Source organism: Rhyacophila brunnea, unplaced genomic scaffold (assembly GCF_057557595.1).
Source record: "Rhyacophila brunnea isolate RB1 unplaced genomic scaffold, BYU_Rbru_1.0 scaffold_15, whole genome shotgun sequence".
Taxonomy (NCBI): domain Eukaryota; kingdom Metazoa; phylum Arthropoda; class Insecta; order Trichoptera; family Rhyacophilidae; genus Rhyacophila; species Rhyacophila brunnea.
In genome coordinates, this window is record NW_028232806.1 from 8,955,370 (window position 1) to 8,967,741 (window position 12,372).

At 34.6% G+C, this 12,372-nt stretch overlaps 2 protein-coding genes across 4 annotated transcripts in view; one reads left to right on the forward strand and one right to left on the reverse strand.

Annotated features, from left to right (window-relative positions):
• The window catches only part of Mgat1 (alpha-1,3-mannosyl-glycoprotein 2-beta-N-acetylglucosaminyltransferase), an 82,522-nt gene extending 81,517 nt beyond the window's left edge, over positions 1–1,005 (forward strand). For 2 of the 3 annotated variants that reach the window (XR_015070072.1, XR_015070073.1), the window contains exon 11: positions 904–996. The gene's annotated coding sequence lies outside the window, so the exon portion shown is untranslated. Of the gene's footprint in view, positions 1–903 lie in introns of all 3 variants that reach the window. The other variant, XR_015070071.1, reaches the window with a different exon arrangement.
• Positions 1–10,025, reverse strand: part of LOC147074898 (uncharacterized) — a 35,045-nt gene extending 25,020 nt beyond the window's left edge. Inside the window, exon 1 of the mRNA XM_085943263.1 lies at positions 9,422–10,025. The gene's annotated coding sequence lies outside the window, so the exon portion shown is untranslated. The remainder of the gene's footprint in view (positions 1–9,421) is intronic.
• Between the last annotated feature and the right edge of the window lie 2,347 nt (positions 10,026–12,372).

Below are 12,372 nucleotides of genomic sequence, written 5' to 3' on the forward strand. Positions count from 1 at the left end.
CTTATTTGTTTTCATTGAATTTATAATATAATTTGCAGATTTTAGTTTTTAAAATTAAATTAAGCCCCGCCTAACCAAATCATAATAGAAGGTATGGGCGATCCGACAAAAATAGTGCACAGTTTTTCAGTCACACTTATTCGTTTTCGTTGAATTAAGAATACATATTATTGATGATGTTGATTAGTTTTTTAAAATTCATTAAGCTCTACCTACACCAAACTATAATCGGTAAAAAAACATTCCTCCGTCCATAAAATAACTTAAATTATGTATGGTTTGATGGCTTAATCTTAGATATTTTATAGATAAGAGAATCTTTTTTTACTATTATCCACTATGGCTTGGATCAGGTAAGGTTTAATTGAATGTTAAAAACCAACAAACTCTATCTACACATTGCAGTCTTAGTTCAATGAAAACAAATACGTTTTACTGACAAAGTTTAGTATGCACTATTTATCTCGGATATTAACAGCCTACCTCCACCCTTCGCCACTGATACTGGGGTTGTTTAACATATTTATGAATTGAGGTGGTTAACTGTTACAATACGTTAACCGTCTGAACTGTCAAAAAGTGCTATGTTTTAACAGCACCTCTCTTGGCTGTATTAACTTTTAGAGCGAGACAGACAGTTTTGACAGTTTAGACGGCGTATTGTAACAATTATAATACCTCATTACATAAATATGATAAACTACTCTCGATAGCCGCCGATAGCAGCGTTGTATATAGAATAGATGCGCTGAAAGCTATAACTAAGTACATAATGAATCATTGAGTTCTTTTTTAAACTATAATACCCCATATACAAGAAACGTGTAACTTGTCAATGTTGCATTTATTAAAAATGTCCTGTAACTTCAAAGCAACAGTGGGATAACTGAGATAAACCACCAGTGGCGAAGGGTGGAGGGGGGCTGTTAAGATTCGACATAAATAGTGCACACTAAACTTTATCAGTCAAACGTATTTGTTTTCATTGAACTGAGAATACAATTTGCAGATGGTGCTGGTTAGGTTTTAAAATTCAATTAAACTCTTTATTCTAACGCATTTTTTTTTAGAATTATTAATAACCATGTCCTTGCTTTTTGTACAAGGTGGTTGTTAGTAATTTTGAACAATCACAAACACCCAGGCTTTGAGAAAAACACATAAATATTGTGTTGTCCTGACCGGAAATCGATCCCAGGAACTCTCGGGTGGAGGGCAAACGCCTTACGCACTGCACCACGAGAGCTGCCTTGTAACGCATTAACGGAGTTTTATTAAAATGCCTAAATTTTTGCGGAAGCAGACAAAGAGCATCAATGCGAATGTGGACATATTGTGAGGAGGAGAAACAGAGAAAGTTTTTAATTTCTCTCAATAGTGTTAGAGATAGTAGATATATTATTCTGTTATGACAAATCAACACTCCACGAAACGTAATAGAATAGTATCAGTGTGCAAAAACCAAGTAACGTAACAGTGTTAGTGCATGCCAGTGGCAAAGGATGACTTTTGGAAAGAGGTAGGCTGTGGAGATCTGAGAAAAAGAGCACACTTATCAGATATATGTACTTACGAGAAATAATAAGATATTACTACTAATGAATAGGTACACACTAATGACAATGACACACTAATTCAATGAAACTTCAAAAACTCACTGACGGCATAAAATTGAGCGATGAGTTTAAATTACGTATTTTTCAAAACAAACTTTATTAATTATTAGTAGGTATGCGATTAAACGCCCAATATTTTTTTTAAATTATCTAATTCTCAATAATTTTTGACAAGGTGCAATCATAACAACAATATTATGCGCGAAGATTTTAGGCTTTGCGATAGGAGCCTACCATATTTCATAGAATTTGATAGACTGACCGAGGTTACGTGACGTAAAGTCTTATACGAAAAAATATCACAGTCCCTGGGGTCATCAGTTTTTTCTGTCCTTGACACAAACCATTTTTACAAATTGTGTAAAAACAATAATAATAAAAAATACTTTTTCTAGCATGCCTTATTGAGTTAAAAGGTTACAGTGTCGAAGGATGGAGGTAGGCTGTTAAGATCCGACATAAATAGTGCAGATTAAACTTTGTCAGCCATTCGTATTTGTTTATATTCAACTAAGACTACAATAATTTACAGATGGTATTGGTTAGTTTTTAAAAATCAATTAAACCTTGCCTCAAGCAAACCATAATAGTTTTATGGGCGATTCGGCAAAATAGTGCACACTTTTTTATTCATACGTATTTGTTTTCATTGAATTAAGAATACATAATTATTACACATGTCGTTGGTTAGTTTTTTAAATTCATTAAGCCCTGCCTAAACCAAACCATAGTAAATAAAAAATATTCTTCTATCTATACAATATGCAAAATGATGTATTTTAGATATTTTATAGATAGACGATTATTTTATGACTATTATATTTCTGATAGGCTTAATTTTCGCAGTATTTAAATTGAATTTTAAAAAACTATCAAATTGTTGACTTAGATCAATGAAAACAAATACGTATGACTGACAAAGTTTAGTGTGCACTATTTATGGGGGATCTTAACAGCCTACATCTACGCTTCGCGACTGTGTTACTATAATAAGCATCATTATTTAGGTAAGCTTTCGGTGTTACATACTTACTAAAGTATATAAATATGGCCGTATCATCAAATTAGTAAGGTATTCGAGTAAAAACGATAAAAAATATTATGCAATAATTCGAACACACAAAAGCAAGCGCCATTGAATTTCACACGCATACATTAATTCGCCGAGGTCTACCCATTTTTTTTTTTGCCTAGGTGTAACTCAGGAATGGCAAATAAATTACTGAATGTAGGTAACGCGCAAGTGTTTGGCGGAACAACAAAGGGCAGGTATAAAATTCATACACCTTTTGCGATACCTACATTCCTATTTGAAACTACGATAGAAAAAAAAGATGGATAAAATTATAACAACAAAATTTGTAAATATAAAGTCGGGTAGTCATTAGCGAGTTGTAACTGTGACCGTTGCGGATACAGTAACTACTAGAGGTGAGTTGGAAATACTGTACTGAGTTTGTGTACTCAAGTTTCGGATGAAACTACCCATACTCAGTATGTGTAGCCCAATAAAATTATTCCAAAAAACTTGTGATGATATCATCGCGAGTCGCTGTTCCGTGCAGTCGCCAGTTGGTAGACTTTCAACACTATTGACATTAAAAAGCGCGAACGAGATAGCACTTGAATATAAGTATATTTTAATTTCCTTTATTTTGTAAACTGTCAATTCATGGTGGAACTGCATTGTATTGTTGTTTTTATTTAATAAAACGCAATTTTTTATAGTACTTATTCCACTTTTAATTAATATATTAGGACCGGTTTCGTCCGCTTCAGTGGGACATTTTCGACTGAAAGTGGGACAGTCGAACATGTCCCACTGAAGCGGACGAAACCGGTCCTAATATATTAATTAAAAGTGGAATAAGTACTATAAAAAATTGCGTTTTATGAAATAAAAACAACAAGGTATATTTTAATTTATTAGTCTATTGCGTTCGAATGTATATGTAATAGGTCATACAATTTTGTTGCAGCACAGTGGTGAGATGACGCACAGGCTTAGGCTTGTTATATGACCGCTCAAAACATGTTTAAAATTTTAAAAAATCACTGTTATTCATTTTTGTAACAAGAATATTGTAACATAACAGAAAAACAACTTGTAAATTTAAAATGTGTTTAAAATTTTATAATAAATGGGACTATTCGACAAGCGGAGCTCAGCGTATTTTTAGCGATTCTATTGAAGCCGATACACAGTCTGAGTTCCCAGTCCCATCACTACTTACTGGTGTGACGAAAAAAATCATGAAACCCCCCTTTTTTACAAAACATTTTTGAGATTTTAAAAATTATGCCTGTTTTTTTAAATTAATCGTGTGCAATAGCAACACTCTTACACCAGATCAGATGTGGACCATAATGACAATCCTCTTCGGGTGTCACTATCTGTGCGTCAAAGTCGAAACGAATCTCAAGATATACGAAATTCCTGATAATAAATGTGTTTCGGGGCGCACATAAAAGCTTAAAGGGCCGCAGGTTGACTATCGCTGCTCTATATAGTATTCCAAATACTAGTAAGTCTTTTGGAACAAGTTTCTATACGAAGTATTTTTTTATACTGGTAGTAAGTATACTTAGTCTTCAAAATCGACCAGTTTTCCCATCTCTAGTAACTACCTAGTATGGACGCCAAATAATTAGTTCGCATCTAGAGTTGGTTACAGTATCTGTGGGTCTATTCTATGCTTATCGACCGCTAAAGTGATAAAGTGAAAAATATTATCAAACTTAGGGTAGGTTTGTATCAAAATATTAGCACTTATTGTAACAATTACACGAAGCCGGTTTTTATTGTTGCAATAAGTGCTATATTTTAACAGCACCTATCTTGCTGCTGTTAAAATATCGCACTTATTGCAACAATAAAAACCGGCTTCGTGTAATTGTTACAATAAGTGCTAATATTTTGATACAAACCTACCCTAAGTTTGATACTATTTATCAATTTAGTGTTCGATAAGTATAGAATAGACCCACTGGAACGGTTACAGTTACGAATCGCTAATGAGAACTCGGCTTAAATAATACCTGTGGATAAGTAAACAATTATACCTTGTTTACATGTGCATGGATATACTGCTTTCTTTGAGATGGCATTGTTTTTCAGAAGCTTTTGGAGACCAAAATAATATCTGTTGGCGAGATTGATTCGGCGATGAATTGAATCACTTAAGGTGGTTTTAAACGATCAGTTTAGTTGTCCGTTCAGTCTCCGTTTCAGTTAAACTGACGTGTAAATTCAAAAATTGAAGCGCCAGTGATACTAAAAACGATTATATCTCTTCTAGGGAACTGATTTCCCTAGCTGGTGTAGTAAAACAGGCTACCGATGTCGATGTCGAGTGTGGAAAAATATGGGATAAACTTAAACACATGTTAAAAAAATGTTATTTGCAATAGTTACGTCTGTATGATAATACTATGCATTAAAGTTTGTCACGTAAATGTAACGTGCATGCAATATTGAGGGCAGTCGTCAGCACGCTTTGTTACAGGTAGATGGGTTTTACAACCTAACCGCCATAAAGTATCCTGCTTCAAAATATTGCCCCATGGCGATGGCTTTTACATTTATATTTAATTATCTATTCTGTGATATCTTCACTCAAATCATTTGGCAGTTTTATTATTTGCTTTTGATTTATATTTTAATATTCTGTTCTCCGTGTTAACTTATTAAAGCCACGTAAACTCAGTCAAAGCACACTTGAATGCGTTAGCGGCCTCAGTCTTGGGTAACTGCTCCTGAGATATTTTCAGACGTAAACAACTGGCAATGCTTCACATCAATAGGGCTACGCGATATGCCGATTAAGACCGGGTGTCATATGGGGTTGGTTTGGAGGGTTATACGTTTGTGTTGTTCTCTTCAACCTTCCAACTGGCCAAAAACCTACGACGAGTTTTCCAAGTGTTCATCCCCTCTTACATGTGGCAACAATCACATATTATGTACTTAACTTTATTAGTCAAAAACCATTATATTGTTAAATAATTTTCGGTCATGTAATCGAGTGGGATCCCGGAAACGGGCCAATTAAGAGTCAGACCATCTTGGAAACTTCTTCACTTCCTAAAGAGATGAGGAACGGCTTCCACGTGATTCGATCTGAATCCAGTGATTTGGCAAACATGACAGTAGGAGATACCAATATAATAGACAATGCTTTTAGACCTACTAAACAAAAACTATAAACTGTCATAACCATGGGCCCCACATCCTGAAGCGGGCCCCCAAGCCAGGATCATTGGCCCTACCTATTGCTAATGTTAACGGCAGCCTGATGCTCTACAGTGGCGTTTTCCAAATGGTTTTCGAGGTCAAATTTTTTAACACACAAAAACCAAAAATTGTGTCGCACAACCATATATTTTATAAAATAATAAAATATTCCCGCAGGCGACTTTTTTACTACGTATTAGAGCAAATTTAAGATGTGTGTTTATCTCGTTTATCTGGTCGACCGCCACGCCAGGCCCCCTCTGCCCGGGCCCCTAGGCTAGAGCCCTGTCACCCCCCCCCTTGTGGGGGCCATGGTCATAACCATAAGAATAAGTGCAATATACCTACTAACGTATTAATGTATTTTAGACTATTCGGGACAGACATTAAAAAAACATTAATGGATTAAATAATGTGTCTACATTTCTTCCCATCTCTCCAATTTGTTTTAATTGGTTGTACCTACCAGGTTTGCATTCCAGACTTATTAAAGATACCATAGTGGCATAGTAGATACTTACTGAATATTGAGACATACGTGCGATAAATTACGTTGACAAAAACAAAATTAAGTAAGTATCTAGTGATAGGTATAATATAGTAGACAAGACCTGCCTCCGGTGACTTCTGAGATACAATTTTCACAAATTTACCGAAAGAATCAGTACGATTCACAACAATGCAAAAAGGCATTTAGAACCAATAAGAGTTGTAAGTAAATCGTTACACTGTGGCACCATGGACGATTCGCATTCAAATGTAGAAAAGAAAAAGGACGTAACCCTCATTTTTTTTTTTTAAATAGGTTTTATTAAATACACGTTGTCTCCGAATAATGTAAGCTGCAAATGCCGATTTACTGTCTAAATTTAGCTGACAATTTAACAAATAAAAAGAAGGAAGTGAATTGTGGAAAACGACTTAACCATCATTTTTGTTGGGTTTTCTTTAATTAACTCAATAATTAATATCAGATTAGGGATGTAAAAACTAAATTATTAATTATCACGCACTTCAAGGTTGTGTCTACTGTGCGAAAACATCTTCTTGGCTACGCTTCTAGGCGCTGTTGTTTACTAAATGGGAGGAGCTTGTTAGTTTATAATAAGTGCGGTTAAAAATGGGCGGAGCATGTTAGTTCACAGTTCTAACACGTAGCCAAGAAGATGTTTTCGCACTATATATTGTATTTTAACTTTGACCGAAAACCATACATAACAGAAACGTTTTTGTGCCTCCTGTAAAATTTGATTCGTGTGGATTACGCCCTTTTTCCTTTCTATATGCGTTACTACTACGAATACTAAGAATACAAATTGCAGATATTTTTTTAAATCGTTCAAACCATGAAACCAAACTAGGTACCTACTTACCTATTATAGATAAAAAATATTCCGTAGGTAGGTACAAGACAGTTTACCAGGCGGGAACCGCGCCAATTTTCATAGCCGATTTTGGCAAAATTCGTGAATTCAAGAACGAAAACCTAATCTAACCTAAAAAATAATCCAGTAAGTAGGTATATCCGCTATTTTCAAAATTTATTTGCCGCTGGCTTCCCTTACCGAGAAGAAACAAACATTCTTCTATCTATAAAACGTCTAACATTATCTATGATTTGATGGCATAATTTTAGATATTTTATAGATAGGTACAAGCAGTGGCGCACCCAGGATTTAATATTGGGGGGGCCCAAGGAGGAGAATGTCAATTAGTCCCATAGACTCTTTTTCTTCTTCACAGCTTAATTTCTCGTTTATCGGTCTTTTGTCTATTGCACTCGGTGTACCTATACCATGGTCCCCACATCCTGAAACGGGCCCTTAGGCTAGGATATTAGGAGATTAAATGCAGTGTAAAACACTACATTAACGTTTTTCAAATTGTGTTTAAGTTCAAATTAAGGGTACTTATACAGTGAATTATTGGCGATTTTTAATACATCTACTTTAATAATAGAGCTGTCGAGTATCGACACATAATAATTAAAAAATATATTGCATAATTATATAAGTAATTGAAAATGTTCATGGCCATGTAGTGTAATAGCGCTATTAATAGTAATTTACTATTAAAGCTAATTTATGTGTGTTTATCTCACTTATCTGGTCAACCCGACACGCCGGGCCCCCCACAGCCCGGGCCCCCAGGATAGAGCCCTGTCAGCCCTCCCCAGCCATGACCTACACCACTCCGGAATTCGGGTGGACACCGAGAATTTTTTGACATTTCCATTAGAGGTTGAGTTTCTAAAAAAACCCGACATTAGTGTTTCGAAATTTTTGTGTTAGAAATTAAAATCTAAGAATTTTTTTTAAAGAGGGTGCTGGAGAATTTCAAATCATTTTTTGCCGTGTTTTTATTTGTCTAAACTATTGGCTTTCAATTCCAATGTTTTTGGGGGGGGCCAAGGCCCCTTGGCTCCCCCCCTGGGTGCGCCACTGGGTACAAGAACTTTTTTTTAATCTAACCTATCTATTTTGGTTTGCTTTAGGTAGGGTTTAATTGAAAACGAACCGTTACCATCTGCAGTTTATATTGTTAGTTGATCAATGAAAACCAATAAATCCTAATGGATTTAAGTATTGTACTATAAAATTTTAAGTCGTTTTTTGCGACCCGGGTTTCGCCTTTCGGCATCTTCAAGCACTGTGTACGTACACTCACCAGAAGGCAAATAAACACTGACAGTCGATTTATTTTTGTTTTCCGACTTAGATGGAAAACATTGTTCATATAGAATAGTATAGATAGATTATAGAATATATTTTAGATACTTCTTGGTCTGGCCTAGGTTTTAGTAATTTTTCGTAATAATAAAAAATAAATGTGCCATTTACAAAAATACGTTTTAATATCTTTAGAGGGATGAATGTATTAGCGGATTAGCCCATGGTCCCATTAAGGGCAAATTCCACCTTGCAAGTTACCTACTTACCTGTTGCCAAAAAACTACAATTGAAATTTAATTATATCTACCTGTATAGGTTCAAAAGATAAGATAGGTACCTAACTAGGTACCTACCTACTTAATCAAAAAATGTATGCATATTTCACATTTACGTAGGTAAAAAGATGTGTTTTTATTTACTAATTAATTAATTAATTCATTCATTCACCCGTATGGCGGCAGGGTAAACCTTTATAAACATTTTCCATTGTGAAATTTAAAAAAACGTAAAAATAATTTTAAACTTAAACACATAAGTAGGTACAATGTGTTTTTCGTCTACATTATTTTATTTATTTTACTCGGACCGGTTTCGTCCAAAACGAATCTTCAATTATCCACAAACAATATTATTATTCGATTACACGTCACATTGGTACCTAAATAATATTATATAGCCATAAAAATCAAGATAGGTATTATTGTTATGTAAAAAATCAATTATCGCAAGACAATAACTCAAATTTAAATTAGGGTACCTATTTACGGAGATATTGTGATTTTAAATACAAAATAGGTACCATGAATAGAAATTAAGCAGTAGGTAGTTATTTTAGTTATTTCTAAAATACTAAAAACTTGGAGATAGAAACATGAAAAACCGTAAGTGTGTAAACGAACCTGTTATATTGATATAGTTTTTTTTGTATTTCCTTGTAATCCAGTCAGAAAATAAAACACTCACTATGTGTATTATAATATTATATTCACTGCACTGAACACTTCTTAATTCGGCAGATAGATAACTTTTCAATATTACAAAATATCAATAAGTTGAAAGTTCATCGATTGACGGAAGGCACACAAGGTTCTGTTGTAAAATTGTTTTTACGGCAAATTCTCGGTAAATTACAACGGTAAATCACTGATAGATAAAATAAGATAACTATCTTGATACCTCGGGAATCAATTAACGTGTCGAATAATGAATCAAAATAATATAATGTCAGCAAAATATTATATTATCGAGAAACACAATAAGATAATAACACTGTATCCGGCTTGCTTGAAGTATTGAAAAGTTTCAAAACTACACTGTCTTTATTCTCGTAACTTATTTTGCCGACGTTGCGTTTAAAGAAAGTTCTTACTGACTAATTATTATTAGCATACCAACAATTAAAAACTGCCAGTTGTAGTAGAATGTTACCGAATTTCAGGTTTTTATTAGTAATTTGAAAGGAAACACTTTTACACGAGAAACATTTAAAACTGTATCAACATTGAACAACGTGAAGTCGGCTTCGAATGAAATCGAACTCCTTTCAAGTTTCAAGACAGTTCAAAACCTACGAGAAGGCTACCTGCCTCCGAGTATGTATATGTAGACGCTCAGAAACAGAATGCTACAAGTCGCTTCAATTTCATATAGAAAATCATGCGGTATAAACATTACCCCAAATCATTTTTTTATCTGCAATAAAGTTTTAGATTTAGTATACCAAAGAGTTGTAAGTATCGACATAAGGTAATGAAATTCAGTCGCTATTGTAATGTTAGATTTGTATTACTTTTCATTGTTTGGGATGAGAAGATTTTTTCTTGTTTTTTTGGTTGTTCCAGGTTGAGTAAATGACCAGAGCATTAGAATGTCGGAAATAAACGTAAGGGTCGCGGCCCAAATGAAAGCATTAATTTAATTTAACTTTTAATAGTATTGTTTCTTGCACATATTTAATTTAATTTCTTAGATCAACTACAATCCGGTGTAGATCAAGGCGACAGATTTAAAAAATATACCTAATATAATTGGTTCTTAACCATTTGTTCAACCTATGCTTTGAATCCAAACACACATTGAACAAAACAATATGTGAATTTACTAGACGTGGATTCGAACCCCCAATTGCTTCAGAAGCAGACAGGCTACCACTATATATAGCCCATATGATCATATTAGGATCGGACATGGTAAAAAAATGCAAATTTATTTATTGGTACATTACGCTTTCTCCTTCCTCTGTTTTAATGCACTGCTAGATGCAGGATTCTCCACCTTCAGTCATTCTTCTCGATCGTTGATACGTACAGTAAAAACGAAACAATAATGCGGTCGGTCGATAGTGTGCGTGCGTATGGGAAGCTGTGATAAATGCCTGGCAGCCTATGACCGCGTATTCGTATGTATACGTACATATACAATCGACGAACCGCATCATTGTTTCGTTTTTACTGTACGTACGTACTTTACTCTCCAAAACGACCCGTGATTTTTTTTATTTCTCGTACCTACTTACCTATGTACTTTTGGATTATAAGGGTCGCACCAAAGTATTACTCTATCGATGATAAAAGTATTGTCTGGCTATCTCTACTTCTTTATTTAATCATATCATCGTATGTTACAATATCCACATGTATTTTCTAATCTAATCGCATTATTACAAAGCAAACATCTTACCACACTCTACGAGTAAACGCAAATAATAAATGTTGTACATAATAATATTACCTATACATGTGAACGTAGAGATTCCTCGGTAATATCAGTAGAATCAGCCAGTGGTAGAAGTACCCATCAGTTGCTGACATAAGTGGCATGTCTATATAAGTACTTGCAGCTGTAGCCCAGGTATTCACCTTCACATCACACCGACGAGCTTTTAGATAATATGTGATCGAGAGCATACTGATTGGCGTTTACAATAACAACATGTGGGCCCAAGAATTGCTGTAGTAGATCGCACATGTCCGACGCAGTGTGTGCTAATGTTCAAATGTAAACAGTGTGTAAATGCAGTCCACAGAGAGTGGATGCCACCGGTCGCAGCAACGAGTTGTTGACTCGCTTTTAAATTTGGTGCTCCATAACTCTCGTATTAAGATTATATTATTCTTATATCTTTTCGTTACGCAAAACAATGTTGATTATTAGTTTAAATTATCCCATACATGCAACTCCAAGTAAATGAATTGATTATGTACTACTTTTATTGGGAAAAGTAATTATGGACGCCAGAAAAGTCAATCTGTCAAAATTATTGAAAGACCGATCATATCATGATACTCTTGATAGACTTGTCCTGTTTCATAATTAACCGATAGATTTCAATATTCTTTATTAACATTTATTAATAAATGGTGACATGCAATGATGATTCATGCCTTTCAGATCCAGTGACTGCAATCATATAAGATAGGATAAGTATATGCTCAGAATATCAGTCCTAAGCGACATTTCTTTTACCACGGGAAAAAACTCGACTACAAATCGCAGTCCTCAGTTCCCAATGAATACGACAAAATATTCATCAGAATCACCTCCGCCTTGCGCTACTAAGAATTTTCCAGGGTTTTTGCAAGGCGGTTTCATAGGCCCTTGCCGAATTCAAATTAGCAATACCCGATGCGGGTAGAAGAATAGTTTTCAATAAGGCATATTCTCTCAGCCGGCACAATTTTCATTTGACTAGCATCAAGTAGAGTAGTTTGCGTGCCAAAGTCCTTAAGAAACCTCGATAGTAAATGCGAAGTATCCATAAAGGCATCCAGAAAAAAAAAACCATGTAATATAATATTTGATGCGGAAATAACTATATTCCGAAGTGACCATTAACCACCTCTGGAAATAT